Consider the following 3091-nt stretch of genomic DNA (forward strand, 5'->3'; position numbering starts at 1 on the left):
GGAAGACCATCGACTGACCGCGCAGACGACGATTAGTCTTCAACTAAGATAAACTTCGCGTAAAATCTCTCGAAACTCGAAGAATTGCTGTTCAAGTACTTTTTCTTTTTAAACTGTCTAAGGAGGCCATCTATCGTCTTAATTGCTATTACGCAAAATTCTTCGTACCAAATTCGATTAATCGCAAGGCGAACATCATGGAACGAAAAGTTGACTGATCTGTGATTGGTTTTCCGATATTAAACGTTACGTCGTGAGTAAACGTCGCGACATAATCGAAGAGGAAAACAATTTGGTGCGAGATGTAGGTCTTTCAGACGCAAGTGACATTTACAAAATCTTGATGAGTACGAAGAAACGTACGTTCGTTCTTCCATTTCCGTTTCTCTATCTCCAGGCTTGTTCGTCGATCGGTAATTTCAAGCGATTCTTCAGTTTTCTCCATACTTTCGCTTAGCTTAAAACGACCAAGGTCGCGTATATTACAGCGATGAAAGCTATTGCAAGATATTGCAGAAACTTGCAAGAGCATTCAAGGATATTTTGGGATACTGTAAAAAGCAGGAACTCGAAGAGAGCTCGTATTCGGTACGATACGACGACATCGGTAAGAATATGGTTACGCGCGAAGGATATTTTAATAGAAAATGGATAATTTAACTTACCTGATCTAATCAATTTCGACGAATCAAAGCCGCGTTCCTTCGGCTCGTCTTCTTTCCAGCTTCGCACGGTACCTCGATCGAACGCTTTTCCACCCTCGTCTCCGCCAGTTCTTCCGGACGAATCTTCGATCGTGCAGACTGCATCAAACTGCGAGTACGTATCGTGATTACGAACTAAGGGTAATACGAAAGCAAAGGCAACAAAACGGCGATGCAAGATAACGATAAACTAGACTCGGGAAGAAAAGTACCCGTCTCTGGAGACAGAGCCTCGCGAGGCGGAAAATACAAGCGAGAACAGAAAGGGAAAGAGAGAGAGAGAGAGAGAGAGAGGCGACACCGTGCACGAGGTAAAAGCAACGAGCGAGCATGAGAAGGAAAACGGTACGGTGAAAGAGAGAAGCGAAAGTAAAAAGAGAAAAGATTAGACTACTATTTTGCAGTTTCTTATAAATATTCATTCCTCCTTCTCGATGAATCGGGGAGGGACTAGAGGCTCGCGCTCCAGGCGGTAAGTCGCGTTAAGAGCGCTAACGAGCGACCCCTCCAGCAAGAAGGGAGTTTCCCCTTGGTTTCCCACTTCCCCGCTGCCACCGCCGAGTACATACACCGGGGACCTCTGTTTCTTCCCTTTCTCTCTTCTCCCTTCCGTTTCTTTTCTCAGAGCAATTCCACGAGGCAACCGCGCGGTGCGCTGAGTTGTGCGAATTTGTTTAATTAGAAGTTAGGCCGACGATACATTAGCAATGTAAATATCCCTCTCGCCTTCTCCGCTCCCTTTTCTTTCGCTCTCCTGTCCTCCATCCTCTCGGCGTCTCTCTTTCGATCTCCTTTCTCGTCCTCCCAAGACATCGTAGATCCGCGAGCGGAAATTATCGTATAGCCTGTGCTCGCCAACCCTGATGAGACGCGATACAGCGAGCCGACCGATGCGACGAGCGTCGCGTGATTTACCTCTTTCGTTTCCAAGTTGCAGCACGCCGATCTGCGAATCATCGATCGAGCACGCGTCCGAAACGGTAGATCACACGGTTGAGAGCCACGGCCGTGACTTGCTAGAAGAGAAGAGAAGAGAAGAGAAGCGAAGAGAAGCGGCATCGCTTCGCTCGAGCGTCATCTAATTATGTTTTACGCGGGACAGAGCAATAACTTCCAAGGCTGCGTTCGTTCCCTTTCTTCTGCCGGCTGGCTTTGCGCAGCTCGTGCAAGCTCGTGCACGCGAACGTAAGATTTACCTGAACGTGAGACGGAGCAGAGGAAGGGGGGGGGAGGGACGCGTCGCGAGAGACGATCTGCTACTCGCGATCGCTATACAAGCAGCGTTTTCTCCGTTTGAGATCGTTCGAACTGGGGTGACGCTGGTTGCACGAGAGTAAGTCGGCGTTAAAGATCATTAATATTTCGGAGGTTCGGCGAGACGGCGGATTGGCGATCGGCCAAATGGCAAAACGGCGAGCGGCCACGCGCGATCGGATGTTGGCGGATTAGGAAGACGGCGCGATCGTTCGTGCGTCGACTGACGATGCGACGCGACGATTGCCTGCCGATCGAGACAGCTTCGTGGTTTCGTGGCAACGAAGGAAACGAAGAACACGGTGGGAAGAAGCGAGAAGGTGCGTTTAACGACGAAAAGCGACGAGAAGCATGGGACGAGGAACGATCGTCGACGCTGCCGGCCGTCGCGTCGGAGAGCCGCCCTTCATTGGTTTTCCCGAGATTAACACCCATAACTCATTCGGGACACGGAGCCGTGCGTCACTCCTAGCTACGCTATAATTGCCGACATAAATCAATCGGCCGATGAGATCATAAACCCGGGGCGATACACTGCGCCAACAGATCCATATAACGGCGAGTGCACGGCTGCATGTTAAATGTCAATTGACGTCGGCCTGACGTATCGGATTACCACGAACACGGCCGCGAGATGGCACGACACGCGTCGATAGGGACTCTCCAAAGCTAATACGTATCTTCCATCCTATTCTCGTTTCGCTCGTTTTTTCTTTTTTTTTTTCTCCCCCGCCCTCAATACCGTAACCTTCTCGTTCGACTCGAAGATGGTTAGATCTCGCGCACCAGAAACTCCACCCGGTCGTAGATGGAAAGCTCGTGGACGGGCTGCCGCGACCCTGAACTCTCTCTCTCTTTAGTCGGAGGTGGAGGCGGAGGCGAAGATCGAGAGAGGCACAGGTATACACTCTCGTACGTAAGTACGTGCGGCGGCTGTGCCTGGACGGGGCGGTTCGCGAGCCTAAATATTGAGACGGTGTTTATTTAGCCGGGAGATATATGATATAACGCGGACAATATAATGCATTGTATTCAAATACGGGAGCCCGCGAGTCGTGACCGGGAGCACCGTAGAGGCTTGGTCGTCGCTATCGGCCAGCACCGGCGGCACCGCACCACCGTACCGCTCCGCG

This window comes from Bombus fervidus, chromosome 10 (assembly GCF_041682495.2).
Source record: "Bombus fervidus isolate BK054 chromosome 10, iyBomFerv1, whole genome shotgun sequence".
Lineage (NCBI taxonomy): Eukaryota > Metazoa > Arthropoda > Insecta > Hymenoptera > Apidae > Bombus > Bombus fervidus.